General features: G+C 35.2%; 1 protein-coding gene and 1 non-coding gene across 2 annotated transcripts in view; both read left to right on the top strand.

Annotated features, from left to right (window-relative positions):
• The window catches only part of ATG10 (autophagy related 10), a 289,692-nt gene that overhangs the window by 82,621 nt on the left and 183,094 nt on the right, over positions 1-23,977 (top strand).
• On the top strand, positions 11,841-11,948 carry LOC126002276 (U6 spliceosomal RNA). The gene has a single exon (XR_007493031.1). It is a non-coding gene; the product is annotated as a U6 spliceosomal RNA (small nuclear RNA).

Here is a 23,977-nt window from a genome sequence, read left to right on the forward strand (position 1 = left end):
GAAGCATCTCTTTGCCTTGTCCATCTTTAACTCTTTTCTCCTCTGGCTTTTAAATATGCTGAATCCGGGTTTTATTTATTTTTTTTAGGCCACATCCTGTAATGCTCAGGAGTTATTCAATTAATGCTCAGGATCTGCATTCAGGAATCACTCCTGGTGGTGCTTGGGGGATCATGTGGTATGCTAGGGATTGAGTCCAGGTTGGCCACTTGTAAGGCAAGAACCACATGCAAGGCAATAAAACCCTTGTATATTTTTTCGGCCCATGTGGGTTTTATTCTTTAGGGAGCCTCTATTCTTGGTTTGAAATCTTGCTAGATTAACTTTTAATAAGGTCTACTCATTTTTCTGGGGGTACCTTCCTGTGTGTTGAATAAGAATTTAAAATGCTGAGTGTATTTTTTTTATTTAAAACATTATTTTGTTGTTGTGGGGAGCACACTCAGAGATATTCAGAACCAACTCCTGCTTAGTGATCACTCCTGGTTGTACCCAAGTAACCACATACATTTTGGTTAACTCCTTTACTATCTTTGTACTTAACTCCTGTACTATCTTAACTCTTACACAAACTTAACTTTTGTACCATCTCTCTGGCGCTTGATCCATTGTTAAAAATAAACCACAAATAAATATATAAAACAGAAATTTCAAAATTAGATGCTCTTCAATGGAGGTAACCACTATTAATATTTTAATAAGAAACTTTTCACAAATTTTTATTATACATAAACATACATTCTTTTGTAGTATACAAGTTTGTCATAGACACTGTTATTTTTTTATTTTAGTAAATGAAGAATTCCATTTCATTCATTATTTGTATTTCACTTCATCCTATAGATGCACCACATTATGCTGATTTTATTTGAAGTAAAATACTTGTATAGAAAGTAGAATTTCAAGATACCTAATTGCTTTGACAGAAAGCAAGAAAGCCATTGAGGCTTAGAATTCTGAGCATTTTGGGAAAAAGGAAAAAGAACAATTTTTGTAAAGAAAAATCTCTTTCTAGGGGCCGGAGAGACAGCACAGCGGTAGAGTGTTTGCTTTGCACACAGCGATCCATGATGAACAGTGGTTTGAATCCCAGCATCTCATATGGTCTCCCATGCCTGCCAGGAGCGATTTCTAAGCTCAGGAATAACTCCTGAGTGCTGCTGGGTGTGACCCAAAATACAAAAAAAGTAATAAAGAAAAAAAGAAAAGCTCTTTCCATTGAGTAGAAATAAAAAATAGTCAGATCTAAATACCCAAACCAAAGTCAATAACAATAAAATCAAGAGACTCAAGCTATAGCAAGCTGTACACATAATGGACCTATTATACTAGCAATCCAGGTGGCTAAGTGTGGAGGTACGGGATGCATGTTGGGAACTATGGGGGAGGGAGGTCAACACTGGTGGTGGGAATGGCTCTAATTCTTTGGTATTATGTACCTGAAGCACAACTGTGAAAGACTTGTAATTCACATTGGTCTCAATAAAAAAAAAATAGAAAAGAAAAGAAAAAGCTCTTTTTCAAGATTGGTTAAGTAAACCCATTTGGCACTCCAGCAGCCTTTTCTGCCTGTGTGTCACTGGCTAGCAAGTCACTCTCACCAGTATAATCTGGTTTATAAATTACTCTCAAGGACATTGTGTGTGGTAATAAGCTTAGTGCCTCCAGGGTGGGTACTCATATATTGATTACTGCTTTATGGTTTGAATAACCAATATCAGACTTGAAGTCAAGGATGTTAGGAAATTTTTCAACTAGTTGACTTAAAATATGTTGTTACACTTAAAATTATGTTATTATATACTTTTAGAAAGTATTTTAACTTAAAAATGTACAAGGAAACAATTTAAAAGATGAATGACCAAGTTTTGCATAGCAAAGATGGCAGAGATTTAAAGAGCAGTAAAAGTATTCAGATATAGGGGTCAGAGAGATAGCTTAGAAGTCAGGGGTGCCTGCCTTGTACACACAAGGAAAACTTAGATCCCCAGCACCACTGTGTTCGGCCCTGATGATCCCCAAAATCTATTGGGTATAACCATAGCGACCCATGACTCTGCTAGTCTCAATCAGTACTTCTTCACTAGTACTTCACAGTAGTACTTCACAGTACTACTTCAGCATTGAACAGTATCACTTGTCTGACTGAGTATCATTAGAAATGGTCTTGTGGTCTGAGAGCAGTGCTTGGGAGCTTTCCTCTACCTCTACCAAAGAAAGAAAGAAAAGTAAACGTAAAAATTAGAAAGTGATACTGGTGATGTTTTAATTCTTTTTTTTTAATAAATATATTTTATTTAAACACCTTGATTACATACATGTTGTGTTTGGGTTTCAGTCATGTAAAGAACACCACCCATCACCAGTGCAACATTCCCATCACCAATGTCCCAAATTTCCCTCCTCCCCACCCAACCCCTGCCTGTATTCTAGACAGGCTTTCTATTTCCCTTGTACATTCTCATTATTAGGATAGTTCAAAATGTAGTTATTTCTCTAACTAAGCTCATCCCTGTTTGTGGTGAGCTTCATGAGGTGAGCTGTAACTTCTAGCCCTTCTCTCTTTGGTGTCTGAAAATTATTATTGCAAGAATGTCTTTCATTTTTCTTAAAACCCATAGATGAGTGAGACCATTCTGTGTTTCTCTCTCTCTCTCTGACTTATTTCACTTAGCATAATAGATTCCATGTACATCTATGTATAGGAAAATTTCATGACTTCATCTCTCCTGACAGTTGCGTAATATTCCATTGTGTATATGTACCACAGTTTCTTTAGCCATTCGTCTGTTGAAGGGCATCTTGGTTGTTTCCAGAGTCTTGCTATGGTAAATAGTGCTGCAATGAATATAGGTGTAAGGAAGGGGTTTTTTTGTATTGTATTTTTGTGTTCTTAGGGTATATTCCTAGAAGTGGTATAGCTGAATTGTATGGGAGCTCGATTTCCAGTTTTTGGAGGAATCTCCATATTGCTTTCCATAAAGGTTGAACTAGACGGCATTCCCACCAGCAGTGGATAAGAGTTCCTTTCTCTCCACATCCCCGCCAACATTGCTTGTTCTCATTCTTTGTGATGTGTGCCAATCTCTGTGGTGTGAGGTGGTACCTCATAGTTGTTTTGATTTGCATCTCCCTGATGATTAGTAATGTGGAGTATTTTTTCATGTGTCTTTTGGCCATTTATATTTCTTTGTCAAAGTGTCTGTCCATTTCTTCTCCCCATTTTTTTATGGGACTAGATGTTTTTTTTTTTTTTTTTTTTTTTTTTGTAAAGTTCTGTCAGTGCCTTGTATATTTTGGAGATTAGCCCCTTATCTGATGGGTATTGGGTGAATAGTTTCTCCCACTTAGTAGATGGCTCTTGTATCTTGGGCGTTATTTCCTTTGAGGTGCAGAAGTTTCTCAGCTTAATATATTCTCATCTGTTAATCTCTGCTTTCACTTATTTGGAGAGTGCAGTTTTCTCCTTGAAGATGCCTGTAGTCTCAATGTCCTGGAGTGTTTTGCCTACGTGTTCTTCTCTATATCTTAGGTTTCGGGTCTGATATCAAGGTCTTTAATTCATTCGGATTTTACCTTCGTACATGATGACATACAGAAATGGAAACATACCCTGCTCATGGATTGGCAGGATTAACATCATTAAAATGGCAATACTCCCCAAAGCATTGTACAGATTTAATGCGATCCCTCTAAAGATACCCATGACATTCTTCAAAGAAGTGGATCAGGCACTTTTGAAATTCATTTGGAACAATAAACACCCTAGAATAGCTAAAGCAATCATTGGGAAAAAGAATATGGGAGGAATTACTTTCTCCAACTTTAAACTTTACTACAAAGCAATAGTTATCAAAACAGCATGGAATTGGAATACAGACAGGCCCTCAGATCAGTGGAATAGGCTTGAATACTCAGAGAATGTTCCCCAGACATACAATCACCTAATTTTTGACAAAGGAGCAAGAAATCCTAAATGGAGCAAAGAAAGCCTCTTCAACAAGTGGTGTTGGCACAACTGGCTAGCCACTTGCAAAAAAATGAACGTAGACCCCAGTTAACATCATGTATGAAGGTAAAATCCAAATGGATTAAAGACCTGATGTTTTAATTCTAAAGATTTAAAAAATGAAAAAATGTATACATACTGTGAACAATTTATTGCAATTAGGAATTTAATTTCATAAAATGTCTCTGACATTTTCTAGCAAATCTCAAACATATAAAAAAAAGGCTAGAATAATTTTGCTCTAAGATTTTATATACACATTATCTAGATTTTATCATTAATATTTTGTAGTTTTTACTTTATTACATAAATTTCTCTCTATTAACTTTCCTATTCCATCAGATTTTTTTTGCTACAGTACTTATACATCAAAAGAATTGCAAAAAGAACAGAAATATACACAAAGCTTTACCTAAAAGTATGATAATTTCATAAGCATCAATTTTGGGAAGAAATGGAAACAGCTCAGATAGACAGTTGTCATGAATTAGTTCATTATTGCACATCACTAGGTAGAGATTTTGATGAAGTGGGTCTGGAGCAGGGCCTGAGAATTTGCAGGTTTAACCAAGATTCAGGTAATGAAGAAGTGGCTGGCCCAGGGAGCACACTTTGAGAGCCCGACACTCGTCTGTCATGGAATAGTTAGCCTGTTTGAGATGCTGGATGGCTAGGACAGTTAGTTATTATAATCTGACAGAATCTATATTGAAATCATCTTGAGGATATGAAAGATGATATTAAAGATATCTTAGGTTGTTGTAACCGGAAGCAGTGCTTGTGAAAGAAAATTCTGCATCAGTGACTTACCAGATATGGGAAGAAGGAGGGATGGAAGCAAAACAGGGCAAGGAATGAAAGCTAAAGACAAATTCTGTCTTTACTAAATTTTAGTATTTAGACTTTAATCTTTTGTCTCATCTGTTGAGAAGCACTGAAATAGAAATAAATTGCCACCTTACCTGTTGTCACTGGGTTTGACTTTTTGTAGTTGGTACAATCATTAGTGTGCTAGTCAGTTAAAATAGCAGTGAACAGGGCTTCCCAAGCACAGTGGCCCAGTGTCACTGAGAAAAGATTTCAACAATGACCTTGCTATTTTTTTTGGCTGTTGTTATTAATATCTTTACTTAAACACCATGGTTACACATATGTTTGTAGCTGTTTTATTAATAAAAAAGTACATCCACCTTTACCAGTGTAACCTCCCATCGCCAATGCCTCTATCTTCCTTCTCCCACAGCCCCTGCCTGTCTTGAGACAGGCATTCTATTTCTCACACCATCATCATAATAGTTGCTGGTGTACTCATTTCTCTAACTGTACTCAACAATCTTTGTGGTAACCTTTATACCATGCGCTGGTCATTTCAACTCTCATCTCAATTGTCTCTGGGTATTATTAACATGCTATATTTTGTTTTTCTTAAATCACACCAGATGATTGAGACTATTCTGTGTCTATTTCTCTCCCTTTGACTGATTCATTTCACTCAGCATAATAGTTTCCATGTCCATCCATGTATAGGAAAATTTCATGGCTTCATTTTTCTTCACAGCTGCATAGTATTCCATTTATGGTAGTAGGTTCATTAGATCTAAGGGACCATGAGTGAGGTAGTCACAAAGAGTAATTTGAAACCCCAGAATCTATGGGGAAGTGCATGTACAAAGTTTGCATTTAAGGTAAAAAGGAAGTTGCTTAACATGACATCACCAAATTTGTTTGAGATAGAACTTGTGATTTGAGTTGACTACAAGCTCAAGATAAACACACACAATGTTGTGGGTGCTACAAAGACTAACTAGACTCTAAAATGCTAATTAAAGCTTTTTATTAAAGCATCTCTGAGTTCTGGATATGGTTTCAGGACCCCTGGGCATTTGTGAAACACTTTGAGGAAGCCAAGAGTAATTTTATAACAATATTGACATTATTTACATTTTCCTTTCTTACTCTCAAGCTTTATACTGGCTGCTTGACATGTAGTATTGCAACAGATTTAATACAGAAATAGTTACAGGAATCCAACTGTCCTGTGCTACATAAAAAGTTTTTAAAAATGTAAAATAATGACACTTTACATACTAATTTTGTTTGGGGGAATATTTTTATGGTAATATGCTATTAGTTTTATTTTTAATTAATAAGATATTAAAAACATTTTTTCAAAGGGTGAAGAAAGCACTTTTCTTTTTTGGGAGAGAGCATACCTGACATTACTCAGGGGTTACTCTGTAGGGCTTGAGGGACCGTATGGACAGGAGTGTCAGGTTTGGAACCCAGGTCAGTGGCTTGCAAGGCAAATGCCCTACCTACTGTATGTAGTTTTGCATCTTGAGTCCTCTCAGTGCCACATCCCTAAACATGGAAAGAGCTTTTTCTAAACAAATCTCCATACAATGAAAAGAGTTCTAGCCTCTGAAAGGTGCTCAGGATACTTTCTCTTTCACCATATAGGATGCTGGGATTCGAACCAGTGTCCTTCTGCATGCAAGGCAAATGCCCTACCTCCATGCTATCTCTCCGGCCCCATGTCAAACAGTTTTTGATGAAAATAGTTATAATTCTCAATATATATTATTGCAAAATGAGTGATAAACTGAAAAATGTAAGATTCTATGTTCACAGAATAATTACAACTACAGTGATTGACCAATAGAAGAGCAAGAATAAGCTTTCTATTGTGTTTAACATTAAACCATTAATAATAAAATTGATATGAATATTCAATATAGATATAGATACCGGTCATTAATGATAAGTCATAAAAATTACTAATGAATGCTTAAAAGGGGAAAATACCTGACTTAACTTTGTATTTTGCTATCTCTATCTTCTTTATTTATAAAATTTGGAATCATTTTTATAGAAACCAGAGATGACCCAGATGTTATCCTTTGATTAATTCTATCCTCATACCTAGATCAGTGCCCTTGTTTTTTTAATGTTATTGAAGTTTGATTTCTTCCAAATCTGAAGTTAGATTACTGGAGTTTCATCTTTTTCCTTTTGAAGTGGCATCAGAAGTGGGTATTGAACATATTTTATTTATGCATTTACTGTCTACTTTAGAGCCTCAGGTTTTACCTTCATATTATATATTTTTATAAAGTTGTAAAAATGATAGTCATAAAAATAGCAATTGCATGATACTGAAAAGAAAAGGATTTTTGTCCTAGTGCATTGAAGTCCACTAACAGGAGCTTTTCTGTGATCAGGGTGGGTAGAATATTACAGAGAGCCCTCAACAAAAAACAACCTGTCGTAAATTCCCTGAAGCATAAAAGCTAAGCATCAGTAACAGGAGATGATCTTAGTTGCTAAAAGAACATATCAGAGAATGATGATCTTCTGAGGTAACCAGAGATTTGAATATAGTCCTTTAGCCTACGGAGTCTATGAAGGCTTCTAGAATGAGCTCTGTTTTGTATTTCAATATAAACTCATATGTCAGGATTTTGTTTCTCTTTCTTTTAAATAATGGAATAAATAGACAAGGCATAATTCTCAGCTAGTGCTAACAGTTTCTCTGTAAGACTACTGCTATTTTTAGCTGAGGTAGAGACATTTCATAAATGTAATGATGAGTAATAAGTGTAGTTGTCTTTGAAAATGCAATTATTAAAGCAATGTTAAAATATCAAAAAGTCTGTTTTATATAATGTGTAATTACAAACAGTAGTATTGATAGTGGTTACTCAGTTTATAGAGTGACATGATAAATCTAATGCTGATAATTAGATTTTAAAATAAAATATTGATACAGGAAATCCCATTTTTACTCTTGTATTTTTCATAGGTACTCTGGAACAATGATAAAACAAGTAAATTTTAATTTTATTCATTAAATATATAAGTATATAAGGCCTGAGAGATAGCATCGAGGTAGGGCATTTGCCTTGCATGCAGAAGGACACTGGTTCGAATCCCGGCATCCCTTATGGTCCCCTGAGCCATCCAGGAGTGATTTCTGAGTGTAGAGCCAGGAGTAACCCCTGAGCGCTGCCGGGTGACCCATAAACCAATATATATATTTTATATTTTGTATATTTTATATTTATATAAAAGTATATAATATAGATCTGTCTTGTGTTTGAGAAGGGAGAAACTTAAGACATTCAGAAAAATTAGGTCTTGTTACTATTTGCAGGGTTGCAATACTGTGGATCATTGCATTAGACATAGTGCTTATTGCCTTTTGTTTGATTAGTTAGTTTTGGGCCACACCCGGCCATATTCATAGTTTCCTCCGTGCCCTGTGCTTAGGATCACTCCTAGCAGGCATGGGGATCCAGTGCCGGGGATAAAACTCAGGTTGGCTTTGTGCAAGGCAAGTACCCAACCCATTGTACTTTCTTTCTGATTCTACTCCTTTCATTTTTAAAAAATAAATTTATTCAAAGAAAATGTATCATAGTTGGCATAACTGATCATAATACATTTGTTTTAGGATGACAAAAAGTAGAATTATCAAAAATATAAAGACAATAGAAAATCTATTAAAAAGGAGAAAAATAAAGAGAATTGGAAAAAGAAGAGTTCATTAGCAATTATATTCATGAAAATTATTGCATCACCAATAAAATTGTTAATACAATAGCAGAAGCTTTAATAGGTTTCTTTTTTTAAGATAGTAGATGCACTAGTGTGTGTGTGTGTGTGTTTGTGTGTGTGTGTGTGTGTGTGTGTGTGTGTGTGATACTGGTTGTTTGGATAGGCACAGCAAAATATGGGAGAAAATGGAATGAAAAACGTTTGGCCTAAAAACAGGGAGACCTCACCCCTGAAGTGTTTTGGCAAAGACCAACTCCAGGTTCCAGCTCTACTAAGTTGTCCAACCCCTTAGAAATTCTCTGTGGTCCCAGTAACAGTTCTTCATTATCACTGCTGCTGCTGCTGGGTTTCTGTAGTTATAGATCCTGGTTTCTGTACTGATCCTATGTCGAAGGTCTGGTGGTGTATAGCATCTTCTGGTTTTGTCTCACCGTTAGGAAGCATTGGAGAGAATCCTGCCCTAAAATAAGACTATTGCTGTTCCTAGGTTGTCAGGGTGTCATAAATACTGTCTTTGGAGTAAGTCAGTGCCATCGCGGTAGTGGAGACTTCCTTGTTAGAATTCTTATTCCTGGCGATGATGTAGGAAACCATGTTTGTTTTGCAAATGGTGTCCATGGTTCAAGGGTGAATGGTCAATGTCTGATCAACTGAAGTCTAAGCCAAGTCACTATGGGCATAGTACTTCTTATACAAACTATTTCTTTAGCTTTTATAGAGAAGTATTCGTTTACTTATTCTTAGAACTCATTAGCATCAACATATAGAGAGGTGCACCAAAACTATTTAGTTTCTAATGAAATTTTAGGATTCTTAATGTGGATTTGTGTTTAAGGCTTAGGGTCTTTAGTTATTTCTCAGTAAAACGGGAAATGAAGTAAACAAAAGGAATTGGCATCTAAACTTTAATGTTAAAGTAATTTAAAACAAAGTGTTCTATTTTGAGTCATAAAAAGAGACAGTATAATGTTCCACATTCTCCTGAATCTGCTAGATCTTCATGTCTTTTAGGATACACCACCTCCAAAGTGCCAAAATTCATCCAACATTCTATTGAACCACTTCACACTATGGTCCCTTCCAGCTTTCTTTCTGGCAGCCTCAGTTCTGCAGTTTGAATAGAAAGGTTGGTTTTGTTTGTTCTGTTTCTTTATATATCTCATAGGAGAGAGATCATCCAATATTTATCTTTCATGTTCTGATTTACTTTGCTTAGCATTAATGGTAAGATTTCTTCTCTTCTTAGAGCTGAGTAGTACTCCATAGTGTATATATACCGTATCCTCTTTATCCTCTCATATGTCATTAGGCACTAAGGTTAATTCTTACTTGTGGGCTATTGTAAATAATGCTACAACAAACACAGGAGTGCATTCATCTATTCTAAGTAGTGTTTAAAATATATTTAGGAATATACATAGATATAGAATTGTTGTATCAAATGTAGGACTATTTTTTAGCAGTTTGAGGAATCTCCATACTGATTTCCACGGAGATAGAGTAATGCTTTCTGACAGTTTAGTGATTAGCATTTGACACTTTCATGAAAGACACTAGACAAGTTTACACACCCACCACCAACAATGTACAAAGATTCCTTTGCCTCTAAAGCCTCGCCAACACTTATTTTTATGTCCAGACTTTTTCATACCAGCCATTCTCAGAGATATGAAGTGATAAGTCATTGTGATTTTTATTTCCATTATCTTAATAGTGTCGATGAGTTATTTTTTTTTTATGAACCTGTTATCTGTCTCTATGTCTTCTTTGGGGAAGTACTGTTCATTTCTTTTCTCCTCCCCTCCCCTCTCCTTTCACTTCTCCCCTTCCCTCTCTTCTCCTTTCTTCTCCTCTCCTCTCCTTTTCTTCTCTCCCCTTCCCTTTCCACTTCTCACTTCTCTCCCCTTCTCCTGCTTTACTTCCTTTCCCCTCCCCATTTCTCCCCTCTCTCCACCATTGCCCTTCCCTTTCTTTATTTCCTCTAAGCATGATCAATAATTATGGAGGCTCTGCCCAGTGGTTCTTTACTTGATTCTTGGCCAGAAGTGTACAAGGAAGTATTGCTGCTCAGGCTCTGAGATGGTGCTTGGAGGCTACATCTGTCAGCATTAGGGGAGCTTGTGTTTTAGAAATCAAACAAGAGTAGGAGGACTGGTGGAAATGGAACTGGTTACGAACAACTCTGATTCCATAGCTTTAATCCCTGTACTACCTTTTACCTACTGCCCATTTTTTAAAAAGGAGCTATTTGCTTTTGTTGATGTTGTGTTATATAAATGCTTTTCAAATATTTTAGATTCTAATTAACCTTTCATGAGATCAAATTTTATTGTAATATATTCCAGACAATTTATTCCTTTCTGTATATGGAGTTCTTAGTGACTTTCAGAAAAAATAATTGGGAGGCTGGAGCTGTGGCACAGTGGTAGGGCATTTGCCTTGCATGCAGCTGACCTAGGATGGACCACAGCTCGATTCTCTGGTGTCCCATTTGGTCCCCCAACCAGGAGAGATTTCTGAGCGCATAGCCAGGGGTAACCCCTGAGCATCACCATGTATGGCCCCAAAACGAAGCCAAACAAACAAAAAAATCAGAGGGTGGAGTCTGGAGCAATAGTACAGTAGATAGGGTGTTTGCCTTGCATGGGCCTGGCCCAGGTTCTATCCCTAGCATAGTGCCTCCAGGTGTGGCTAATCCCCCAAAAGTAGTTTCACTTTAATTTATTTTAGTTATTAATAACAAGACATTCTTATAGAAATTCTCTATGAAAAATAAAAGAAGACTTATATAATGTTTTGAAACCATCAGTTTGTTAGTTGTGTTTTTAATCAGCATTATGAAAAGTATTGAAAACAAATTAAAAAGAAATTTGAGAATTAGAGCAATGAAAGTAATATACTAATTTTCCTTCCTCAGAAACAATTAAGCCTTTACACCTGGACATAAACCACAACACTTTAAGCTTGAACAGAAATATGACTAAATATTCTCTTAAGTAGACATGAAACTCTACAAGTTCCCTTTTCCCAAATTCATTATCAATTAACTGAAGAGTCAGTAGTGTTAGAATACTTTGTCATGATCAATTTGTTGTTACTTATTAAATCAATCTATTAAACAAAGTGACCAATATTACTTTATTTCTTTATTTATATAACTCATTGTGAATAATAATTCTGTCAAAGTAAATGGAAAAAGACAAGTACTACACTGTTCAAGGTTTTCAAAGTGAAAAGCTAAAAGTAAAAGGCAGTATCAAAGTGTGTTTTAACAGTGCTCGCTTTGGTAGCACATATACTAAAATTGGAACGTTACAGAGAAGATCAGCATGGCCTCTGTGCAAGGATGACAAAGTGTGTTTTAACAATATTGACTTTGTATCAGGAGGATAGGAGAGCTTCCATAATGTTCTTCCATAGAGTGCTTAAAAATTTATTATCCAGAGGTATTCTTTATTTTTAACTAACTGTTACCTGATGCATTTGTGAGAGAAGTTTTAAAATATGTGCACTGAGAGAAATAACATCCTCTTCTAGTTTACTTCAAGGAGTCTGAGGATGGAGATTGTAGTTTCCTGTTTCTGCTGTGCTTTAGAATGGATTGAATGGAGTAGGAATGCTGTCAAACTGGCAGTGTGACCGAAAGAACATCTGGATGGATGCCTGGAATAATACTTTCCTAGCTAGTGGGTCAGAGATAAGCAGCCTGGATGATTAAATCTGGTTTCTGTGCTCTGGTTTTTTTGAGCTTATTTTGTTTTGAAGGACAAGAAATGTAGTAGTTGTGATCAGAAAGTGACAAGACTGAGTCAGTACAGCAGGTAGGGCACTTGCATGCCTTGCATGCCGCTGACTCAGGTTTAATCTTCGGCATCCCATATGGTTTCCCAAGCACTACCAGAAGTGATTCCTGAACACAGGGCCAGGAGTGACCATTGAGAATTGCCATGTGTGCTCCCCAAATAAATTTAGAAAATGACAAGACTTTTTAGAGAAGATAGTTAAAATGGCCAATGACTAATTTGAAGTAACATTATTAAATTATCTCTCATCATTATTCATGAAATAATTCACTTTCAACCTCCCTTTAGGTTTGTTAGATGTGAAAAAAAAGGATAATGATATATTTTTCTGAAGACCTGTTTATAACTTTAATGTAAGTTATATGGATTATAATGTAAATTTTTCAGTGAAACATGCTCTGTGCACCTTATTTTTGTCTCAAGATGACAAATAAAACAAGTATTTTTTTACTTCTCTTGCCTTCTTCTTTAATCATAATCTTACCCTTCAGTGATGTTCATAACATATGAGTTTTAATAATATGCCTTTTTTGCTATACTTATTTTGCCACTTCCCAAACCTCTTCTGTGATTCTTTCTTAATTCCTTCACTACCTAATTTTTGGAATAAGTAATTTTTCAGTACCTTTATCTTCTTCCAATTCCAATACATGTTTTTTTGGCTTCTACCAAAATTAAGCTGTGAAAATTTCTTTCTTTTAAAAAATTACTGCTTAGCTTTTAATCATCACATTTAGTGTCTTCATTCTCCTTGACCACATTTTAACATTTATTATTATTGACTAGACCTTTTCTTTAAATTCTCTTTAAATTCTTTTTCCCCTTTGTCTCTTGATACTGCCTACAATGAATTCTTTTAATTTCTCTTTTTATCAGGTTATTTTTGGGGAGAATAGTCCACACAAACCAAGGTTGAATCCAGAGGCAATAGTAGGACTACAAAGAAGAAATCACATTAAGAATAATGACTATAGAGCTAATCAAAGTATCTTGGACAGTTACTTAGATAAAGCTGAGGTGCCCATAGCTGTCTACACTTGACAACTGGCATCCTCATAAATCACAGTGATTTAAAAATACTAGTTTTGTGGTTGTAGATTACAGGGGCTAGGGCACAGTTTCAAATTCTGACACACAAATAGTCAGTGGTCACTTGAGCATCTTAGGAGTGATCTCTGAGTGGAGATCTAAGAATAAGTCCTGAATATAGTCTACAATAACAACAACAAAGCAAAATATACAATCAAAATAACGAACAATCCAAACAGCTGGAGTATAAATGCAAGAAATTTGAGGGCTTAAAAAATCCATTCCATTGGTTTCTCTGAGTGCTTGATGTATCCACTGGATAAATGTAGTATCTGGCTACATTGACTCTCATTAGATTTTGGACTTGCTTAAATGAGATACCATCTTCTTCAAATATGTTTGGAGAAACATGTTTCTCCAAATTATATTTATTTGATGACATAGGTCTTCACATTAACCTTCCATAAGGTGTCTATCATATTGTACCATGTGTTCCTTGGAATGAACGAAGAGAATATAGTACATGGTGAAAAGTGTAGAAAATGATATTGGGAATGTTAGAGGGATGCCTAAGTTATTTTATTTTGGGAGAAGGAGAGTGTTTAGTTATAGCATTAGTTAAATTTTCTATTTAGACACCAAGAAGTGCAATGCAAAAATGGACTTAGAATTAGAGGGAATGAAGATGATTTGAAGGTAGAGATGGGACTGCAGTGAGATTAGGTGAGGAATTAGGTGGGGAAAAGAAAGTCATGAGGTCTCACAAGCCAATTTGTAATGTGTTGAATCTCCCTTGTTTAGGGGGGAAATTTGTTTGATTTTTTCCAGACAATTTTAAGGGGTTAAATGGAGGTTATGGGAATATGTAGCTATGCAAATTAGCATATATAATATCTATATATTATATATAGATATATAATGCATTGCTTTCTCCTACTCTTAATCTTCTAGTCCTAGTCCTAAAAGCATCCTGATTTTAGTCTCTTGCTGGTTAGTGGGTATCTGGTGACCCTTTCAGGTTGGTCTACCTCTATTGCATATGCATTTGAACTGATAGTTGGGGGTTATTTATAGCTTTGCACAGGGCTTTGGGAGTAGCTGAATGGATGGGACACTATAGTTTCTAGTATTTTAGTTCTCCTAATTAACCATTAGTTCCTGAGCAAAGGATGCATTGCTTTTTTCCTTTTTGGCACCTTTTCAGGGAATCTGTTTGAATGAATAATGTACTAGAAAAATATTATAACCAAATTTTCCTTGATAAAGTGGCTTTTTTTGGGTGAAAATATCCACTGTCACATTATTGTTCTACAACAGGCTTTTTATGAAATAAAAAAGAAAAACACAGAGAAAATATCGTTGGTTGAAAATTTCTATTTAAAGATGCTCCAAGATATTTTAACATGAGATTTCAATGGCTATTTATCCCCAGGGACTGAAAGTGACAGAAACTTTTTCTCAAAAAAGTTTTTTCAGCTTTGACACTAGAACTTTAACACAAAATGAATGGTAGCTTGGTGCTCTTTTAAAATATAATAAACAAATGAATGTTTCAGGAAACCTGTGATAGACCGAATCAGGTGGAACTGATTTAATGTTATGGATAATTACATAATTAGTGCTGTAAAAAATAAACCATACTATCTACTTGATGGACTGGAGCTGCTGTGAAGGAGGTATGTAATTATACAATCAGCAACCTCCTCCTATGCTGATTCAAGGTAATCCTTTTCTGCCTGGTCTGAGAAGTGGCTTCCTGTCTTGCTTTTCCTGATGTTATTTAAGCGAACAGAACTGAGGGTTGAGTTGTTTCCAGTTCTTGATCCAGGCTTGTGTGAGAAAATTCTGAGACCAGAGGCCTTTACATTTTTTTCATGTAATCTTACAACAAAAGTACATTTACATCATGATCCTGTCTACTCTGTACTCAGGTTCAGATCTGATTCAGAGGTTGATAAAACAATTTTTACTCTTTTTGAGCTACTCTACTTTGTCAATATATTCGCCTTCTATTACCTTTTTACTGCTCTGTAAGCTCACCAATTGATTTCTAAGCTAACTGATGGTTTATGATTCAAATTTGGAAAATACCTCTTAGATCTCTGGTGATTTAATTTTTTTTGGTTTTAGTTTTTCGTTTTTGGGCCACTCCTGATGATATGCAGGAGTTACTCCTAGCTATGTGCTCAGAAATCACTCCTGGCTTGGGGAACCATATGGGATGCTGGGGATTGAACTCAGGTCCGTCCTGGATCAGCCACTTGTAAGGCAAATGCCCTACCGCTGTACTGGTGATTTTTAATGAAGGAAGAAGGGATTAAAAGAGTCACTTAATGACACTGTCATGGGCTTTGGGCAGAGTGGGTGGCATGATTGAAAGAGCAAGGGCCTTGGAGTTGGAATATTTTAATTTCTTAAGTATTTTAAGTTTTAAATTTCTACTTTCCTTCTTTATAACTATGTACTTTAAACATGTTACTAAACTTCTTTGAGTCTCAGATCCCTCATCTGAAAGTAAACCTTAAAATGCCCCAAACACATAAGTTAGGAGATAGGAAAGTGGAGCTCTGTGTAAAAGGGATTAGTGCTTGCATTCAGATAACCTAAAAGAAAATACCTGAAAGTAGAATACATATAGGTATAAATTTTATATTTACATTCCAACTTCTTTTTATGCATTTAACTCCTTAACTACAGAAGCATTTGGTAATAATCATCCTTACCTCACAGGATGATTATGAGGATCAAAAATAAAGATAATTGGAGCCAAGCATTAGCATCTTTATTTTATTTTATTATTATTTTTGTTTATTTTTTGGTCACACCTGGTGATGCTCAGGGGTTACTCCTGGTTATGTACTCAGAAATTGCTCCTGGCTTGGGGGACCATATGGGATGCCAGGGGATAGAACCGTGGTCCGTCCTAGCTTAGTGCTTGCAAGGCAGATGCCCTACCTCTAGCGCCACCACTCCTGTCCCAGCATCTTTATTTATTTATTATTTATTTTGTTTTTTGGGCCACACCCGTTTGATGCTCAGGGGTTACTCCTGGCTAAGCATTCAGAAATTGCCCCTGGCTTGGGCGGACTATATGGGACGCCGGGGGATCGAACCGCGATCCTTCCTTGGCTGGCATTTGCAAGGCACACACCTTACCTCTAGCACCACCTCGCCAGCCCCTATTTTTTTTAATTAGTGCAACTGAAAGGCAACTTCACTCTTTCAGATAAATTCTTTGTACCTGCCTCCCAGTGTGATAGGGAGTTCTAATAAAAGTGAGATGACAACACTAGAAAACGATGTGCTCTGAAGTTCCTTCTTTTCAGTGTTACTGTTAAGGACTGTTTTGAAATACAGTCGCATTGCATATTGGAGCACTGCTGTCCACACTGCCAAAGGATGATTTATAGTGCCTGTTAAAAATTATGGAACACTCTTAAAGTTGTTTCTTATTGCACTTTATATAGAATTTAAAGAGACTTCAAAATTATTCAAAAGAGGATTTTGCTTTATTAAGATCTGGAAAATGAACACCAGAAAACAACTACCTACCTAGTGTCTAATATTTCTTTCAAGTTTTCTTTACCTCAGCTGAAATGTAATATAAAAATTGGATTGTGGGCTGTAACCTCCATTTCAGCCTGACTTCCAGGAAGGTGGGAGAATTTTTATTATCCATTCACACAAACCAGCTCCTTTCTTTAAATGTATTGCAGTTTTTGTTACTTCCAAACTAGTTCATGATTTTGAAAATGCTGTTGTCTCATTTACTGAAAATAATTCCTTTGTTTTGTTCTCTTTGTTATTAATTTCTCTGCGATTTTATTGATACTGGGATGTGTGTGTGTATGTGTGTGTGTGTGTTGATACTGGGATGTATGTTTGTGTGTGCATGTGTGCGTGTAGCCTGACTTTTGCTGGTGGTGAGGTAGAGACATAAATCAGCTAAGGTAAGTATGAATCCCTGACAGCTACAAAGCATTTTTCCATCCCTCTCATTTGCCACAGTATATCCAGCAGCATTCGGCTGCTCCAAAACATTGCAGTTTCACTTTAGGCATATGTTGGTTGATTGCACTTAATTTCAGTGCAGTTGCTGTTTCTACTCCCTAGCGTTGCATTAGGAAAGACTGAATGCTTTGTGTTCAGATAGCAAAGGACATATAGCACTTCAGGAGAAAGGGCCTGGCTCCTTTAACATAGAAGCACTTTTTCTTTGCCAGAAACCTCATTGTAAATCTGAAGGGCTTAACCAAAAAAGGCTTCAATGTAAATTGAATATTGATAGAGAAGGAGGTTAATTGGCCTTAGTAACTTGGTTGCTAAGGAAGCATTTTTCTGATTGGGAGGAAATTCTCCTGGGTGTGCTGCAGCTTCTTGTGGACCTAAGACGCTTTGTTTTATCTCTTGCTTTTTGCTTCTGAGTTGGAAGAAGAAAGAGTAGAAAGCTATCATAGGACTGAAAAGCTGTGGGAAGCAGATGGTAGCTCTCTCTTAGCTACAGAAAAAGAGCTAAATACTGACTAGCAACGAACCAATGCCAACAAGGACTCTTTGTTGAAGGCAGACAGTTGGAAAGTACCATGAGGGCAAGATATAAAGAGCTTACATAGGAGGATAGTGGAGGCTAGGCTAGGGTTTTCTTTTTTTCAGTGCCTGAACACATGCAGGTGAAAGAAATTACAGGATATTTTAAATGACATAAAATAAATACCCTTGTTAAATAAGTTAAAGTTTTCTATATAATTGAATTTGTTAAGAAAAATTTAGTTTGCTCTTTATTATGTTTTGAAGAAATTCTGTTTAATAAATTTTAGTAGATTTAAAATTTGACATATATTTATAAAGAATTCTTAGCTATGCTTATTAGTAGTAATAAAAGTAACTTGGGAATAAATAAATGATATATTTTCCATTGAAAAACATTTTAATTATCTGTGTAAAATAAAAAAAATCTTTGGATATTGACTGTATGTACTACATTTTTATCATATTTAAATGTATGTACTATTTTTACTTAAACTAAATGATATATCACCAATGTCAGTAATTACTACTTATATTTGTGATTGAACTTTCTCTAACACTTTGCTGAGTTTCATATTTTTATTCTGCTTCTTTCAGATGTCTTTGGTTATTGATTAAGTATCAGTTTCTGGATGAAGGGTATCAACATAATTAAAAAAAACTCCTAGGATCCAATGACATGTTTACTTCTCTAAAGAGTTTGGATAATGGTTTCTTTTTTTCTTTTTGGTTTTGGGTGCACACCTAATGGTGCTCAAGGGTTACTCTTGGCAAGCTCAGGGACCATGTGGGATTCTGGGAATTGAATCATGGTTGGCTGTCTGCAAGGCAAACACCAGACTTGCTGTGGTATGACTCTAATCCCTGGCTAATAAAAATATTTTTTCTAACCAGTTAAAGGTCTGCATTCTTTTCTAAATATAGTTTTTACTAATTGTTGTCTAGTTTGCCCCCCCCCCCCTTTTAAATCAGGGCTGCTAGGTATTGAAAACAGGTGCTCCTACATGGGAGGTATATGTTTCATCACTGGACTACATGGGTATACCCAGGTTCTACTTCATTTTCTATGAAAATTTTTAATAATAAAATTATTTTTAACCATGTTATATAGATCATTTTATTATCAACTTTTTAAAGTCAGACATTGAAATTCCTTGGGCATAATAACCCTGGAATAGATAACAGGCATAACAGTAATAGATCCAGGTTTTTCTTGGTAACTATTTTGGGGTTGATCTTTGGTTTTCATGATCACAATTCTATTTAATGGATATTGTAGGAAGAACTCAGAGGAAAAGCAAGATTTGGTGAATCTCAGAGATCTGAAGATCCTTTGAGGGAGTGGTGGTGGTGGTAATGGCGTTGTTGGTGGTGGTGGTTGGTCTAGTATTTATCGATAATTTTTTTTAAACATGAAGTTGCCTAAGTATCATCAGAGCTTAGAAAATATATGTGTGGTGATCAACAATAATTATTTGGAAGACTAATCAAGATTATCAAGTAAAAACCATGGCCAGAATAAGATAATAAATGAGACTCCCTCACTAATATATAACCATTTATTAAAAATATGAAGAATCCTCAGTGGTTCTGCTTCTTTTTGAATGCACATGTACAGTTACAGTCTTATAGTTTATACATATACATAATGCAAAATTTATGCTTAATTTTGATCTTGCTTTACAATCTACTGATTTAGGTTTTTTATATTCTTTGTAACTTGGATTTTCTTTCAAAGATTTGAGTTTTAGCAAGGAATCTTGAGGAAGAAAGAGTACCACACGTGAGGTATTTAAAAGTTAATATTTTATAGATTTTGAGAAAATGATGAATAAATGGGAGAAATGAGAATTTTTATTATAATAATTAGTGACTCTTTGGATGCACATATAATTTAAGTCAGTATTAGTCACAGAAGACTACTGTTTATTTTGTAGCTATGGAAAGGATGCACTGAGCTGAGAGGTAAAAAAAATGTTAAGAACCTAACTGCTACTATTAATATGAAGCTCAGCGAGTAAACTCATTAAGTAAGGACCCTAGGCAGTTCTCCAATGCAGGGACAGAAAGATCAGGATTGCAGACATGTTTGCGTCACCATCATGAGTGACCTTGAAAGAAGCCAGCACTTTATAAAGCAAAATCCTCTCAGTGGCACTTTGCTCTGATTTGATTGATGCTTTAGAAAAAGCTATAAGATATTTTTTGCTTTATGTTGTGGATATACTCCTTATACTACATAGATTTTGCACTTGTCTGTAGTATTTTGTTGGCAGTTTCTTATGGGTTCTGATCTTTCACTGACTTTAGTACACATAAGGAATGAAATCTCTCTGCTTTGATCAAATACTATTGGGGAGTATGGTCTTGGTGCGTTGGAATCATGGTTTTAAGAATGGAAAAATACTGACTTTCTGACTTATGTGTAATAGTCATTTTTCACCATCATAATCTTTCCAACATCTCAGTTGGACAAAGATTCTATAATATTGAAATTTTATGATTTATATTATACAAAGGATATGTATTCCTATCTATCCACTAGGCTTTCTTAGATTTTCTCTTTCTTTTCAGTTCTTCAGTGTGCAGTTTTTAAAATACATTTTTATATCCAAAGAAGACACTGGAAATCTTAGAAGATAAAATGATTATTCTGTCTCTTTGGAATTACTTGCTTATTTTCCACATAAGAAGTTATAAGTAAGGATCATCAAAAGGCACAAATCTTTCATTCATCTGCTTTGACCCATAGGAACAACACATGGAAATTTTTCAATATTTTGGCTCTGGGAAGTATATTTAAAAACTCAACTGGGACCCTTTAGGCCGAGTGTTTATAGATTAACACATGCATTGCAGTTGGGTGGAGCTGGAACTAATACTGGAGGCAACCTGGTTTGTTGAGGGCATTCTCTCATATCAGCTAGTGATCATACCTCAGTGCCTTACTTGCCCCCAATTGGGATTTGAACTTACATTTCTGACCTACCTCCGATGGTTTAACTGAATTTGCTGCCTTGCATAGTTCATCTTGCCTTTGTCTTATATTTTTGCCTTATTTTCCTTTTGTCTCTAATCTTATCCTTGCAATTGAGTTTAAAATTCTGGTCCCTCTTTATTTCACAATTTGGTAGAATTCTGTTTGGTTCTGGCCACCCAAACCAGTTATTTTAATTAATTTTGTTTATTTGTTTTGTGGTCACACCAGCAAGTCTCGGGACTTACTCATGACTTAATGCTCAAGGATCAGTCCTGGTGGGCTTGGGAGATCATATGGGAGTACTAGAATAAAATCCAGGTCAGCTGTGTGCAAGCATGTGCCCTATCTCTCAGGCTCTTAATTTCTTGATGTTCTTTACTCCTAAACTTCAGTCTTAGGAAGTTAAAGAACATAAAATCAGACTAACAGTTTTCTAGTTCCTTGATTGCACTGGTTATAGCAATCCATGTATCTTGGAGTTCAGTGAAGTGACTATGTGAGAAGTTATCTAAAAGGTAGTTAAAATATTAAGACATGTACTGTAGGAATTGAAAACATCTATATACTCTTAGATATCTTGAATTGTTGAATCCAGAAATATCTTAGTAAATAGGCACTTAGCTTGGCTGAGGGTTTTTTTGTTTGTTTGTTTTCCTTCAATTACTTGATTAATGTCATGTCTCATGGGCAGCTTCATGTTGAAGACCCTCTTGAGAGTCTTTAATGTACTTAATTTATTCTAAACCTCTTTTATAATATATTGTCTTGTAGATGAACTTCCAGTTTTTTTCTTATAAAAGTAAGTATGAATGTGTTAAGACAAGTGAATTCTCAGACTTCTATCTCAACAGTTGGGTTGAATTAAATTTTAAAAAATCAATAACAAAATGGTTAGAAATGCACTGATTTTCAAGAGAAAGAAAACAAATCAAAAGAAAGGAATCCTGAGAAGACTGAAAGTTTGCTAAATAGACAGATGTAGAGTTTTCTCAGATGGCCATCATTGGAATTTTCTTAGAAATTGACTTTGTAAACTAGGCAGATAAATAATTATAGTACACAGTTTTTTTTTAAATTAATGGTGCATTTAGGTTACAGAATTGTAGTAGGTATTTAGTCAAAATTTAAGAATAGTGCTGCTAATCACTCAGCATTTCAGCTTATTGTATCTATCACAGGACTCAAAAACATTCATTCAAAAGTACATATGCACACCATTATTTATTGTAGCACTTAGTATAATAGCTAGGGTATAAAATCAGCCTACGTTCCAAGTGATAGATGAGCAGAAAATGAAGATGTGGTATATATACACAGTGGAATATTATGCAGTTAGTTACAAGGAAAGATGAAATAATGAAAATCACTACCACTTGGATGGATCGTGAGGTTATCATGTTAAAGAAAATAAATTAGAAGACTGACAAATATCAGATGATCTTACTTTTTTGTGGAATGTAGAATAACTGGACGACTCAAACTATAACATCCAAACTTAAGTAAAATACAAACTTAAATACGTGCCTATTTAGTAGGAAGCTGGATGTGTGAGGGAAATGGGATGTTGTTGAATGAAAGTTGACAATGGTGATGGAATTAGTATTGGAACATTATATGCTTGAAACTCTACTACATGTATATGACGTTGAAAATCATGATGCATTAGAATAAAACTTAACAAACAATAACAAGAGAAATTTCACTCAGCTAGTTAAAAATGATATTAAAAAATTAGTAAGAAAGTTGAACCATTATTTAGAAAGAATGGGTATTTTTAATTCCCAAGCATTCAAAACCTACATTAATGGACTATTGTGTTTATTTCTAATTATTTTCTGTTAGACCCTCAAATCATTTTATTTTTTATAAATTGATTGTTGAATAATTACAGTCTGCATTTTCTAGTAATGATAGATTAGAAAGGATATTGTTGAATTAGAATAAAAGCTTAGGAATTTTAAATGGTTGTGACAATAGATGCAAAATAGAAAGTATTTAAAGCATTCTTAACAGGCCAGCTCAAAGAGTATGTGGAGACCTCTGGTTTGACTCCCAGCATTACATGGTCCCTTGAGGATTGTTTTGGCGCTCCCCTGTTTTTACTTTCCCCCATTCTTAGCTGAGCCAGTGTAGATTGAATATAGGCCTTTAATTTAATTTTCACAAATGACCATTTCCCACCATTCACCAGGTTATTTCTCAACTTTTATTGAATAACAGGATAGAGAAAAAAATAATTAAGACATTATCTCTACTTTAAAAATGTTTACAGGCCATATATTTTAATAAATAATTGAGTTAGTTCTACAAAGAAAATTTTTGTTATTGTATTACTGGTATTAATAGTCAATTATAAGTTATAATATGAAAGAAAGAATAAATTTAAAAGTGGCAATAGAATTACAATATAGTCACAGAAAACAATAGACATAAACTAGTAATAGCTCTAGGGATAAAACTGAAATAAAAACACATGCATATTATAATTAAATTTTGCATGTGCCTGACTCATTGTGTTTTAAGTATGGTTTTAGTTATATAGGCTGCCTTTTAACAATCTGGGACTAGAGTTGTGTGAAGCCTCAATTGAAGTAGATATCCAAGATGGTTATAACTGATGCATTTAGCATATCTGTAGGAATGACAGGACTAGTTGTGGTTGACAAGACATCTTTCTCCCTCTTCTCCTTGTCCTGTCTCCATGGCTATTTGGATTTTCTCCAGTGTTGTTCTTTCAGAGTTGTTTTATTTCTTAGCTCACGACCCTCTCCCTGAGAGTACATATTTTGAGAAACTCAGAGGACAGCAAAACAATACCCTATTATCTCGCCTTAGAATTATGTAGCATTTCTTACTCTGCATTCTCCTGGTTAAAGCAAGTCTCTGGGACAACCCATATTCAAAGAAAGAAAGTGGCACAATGGTATGTATACACTTAGTAGGCAAGCATTATTGTCAGGGAGGATAGGAAAGAGCTATCTTTAGAGATTAGCTTCTCCCATATGCAATTTGAAGTTTATATCAGTATACCCTAAAAATTAAACTTCACATGAATATGTAGCAGTATTTTAT

This window comes from Suncus etruscus, chromosome 2 (assembly GCF_024139225.1).
Source record: "Suncus etruscus isolate mSunEtr1 chromosome 2, mSunEtr1.pri.cur, whole genome shotgun sequence".
NCBI lineage: Eukaryota > Metazoa > Chordata > Mammalia > Eulipotyphla > Soricidae > Suncus > Suncus etruscus.